Consider the following 962-nt stretch of genomic DNA (forward strand, 5'->3'; position numbering starts at 1 on the left):
GGCGGCCGAGGAAGGGCAGACGGGCGTGCGTGATAAGTCCACACTTTCCCCGGCAGCAGCTGTGGGCGACACCAGGTCCTCCAGATAAGAGTCTCCGCCACCGTATATGCGTTTGTCAGTGTGTGCATATTCATATACGTGTTAACTCGAATACCGTGCGCTGAGGAGACCACTATGATGCGATAGTTAAAATGATAGGGCAGGGAAGACCTCTGATGGGACAAGGAATGCTTGTACACTATTTACGTTCTTAACTAGGGCAGTGCCATGTCCGAGGCCTGCGTGCCTGATAGTGCTTCGGAAATGACCTTCACACGCCCGCCACTTCTTGCAGCGATGGATTGTTAGAATTCGTGAGTTCGTGTTGTCTCTCTTTACGAAAAGTGATTAAATGCTGCAGAGCGGAGAAAACGTTTAATGAAATACGCGGCGCTTCGGTCTGCGTGAAAATCGTTTCTTTTCTTTTCGAGGTACTCATTTATACATGTAAAATATCCGTGATCTTCATGTCTTGAATAAATTTATTTTACGTAACTTAATCCATATCCGCTTTTACGTAGATTTCAGATTAAACTTTTTTCTCCAATGACTCTGTTGTTATGAAATATATCAAATTAGCATGCCATAAAATATCTGAAAAGAGAAAACGTCTCACTGAAAAAACGCAATGACATACACCGCGTTATGGGACACCTTCTAAACCATGGAAAATAGCGAAGTGAAATGTGACTGACCACTCTGTATCTTCATAAATCAGTGAAGGGGGAACGGGGACCCTATAACCTGCCTCGGAACCCTGCTTTCCGTCTCTCCGTTGACCAAGAAAAGCGCGCGAGGCTATAGCACAAACCGGAAAAAGCTCGTAACAAAGAAATGTTAGAGCTGTCGGGAGAATACTGATAAGGGAGAGAGAGAGAAAAAAAAACTGGCACTTTCATTCGAATCTGATGCTCGATCTTAGA

At 44.5% G+C, this 962-nt stretch overlaps 1 protein-coding gene across 1 annotated transcript in view; it reads left to right on the forward strand.

Annotated features, from left to right (window-relative positions):
* The window catches only part of LOC119590713 (annulin-like), a gene marked incomplete at its 5' end in the record, with an annotated part of 38054 nt that overhangs the window by 4854 nt on the left and 32238 nt on the right, over positions 1–962 (forward strand).

Source organism: Penaeus monodon, chromosome 27, assembly GCF_015228065.2.
Source record: "Penaeus monodon isolate SGIC_2016 chromosome 27, NSTDA_Pmon_1, whole genome shotgun sequence".
NCBI classification, from domain to species: domain Eukaryota; kingdom Metazoa; phylum Arthropoda; class Malacostraca; order Decapoda; family Penaeidae; genus Penaeus; species Penaeus monodon.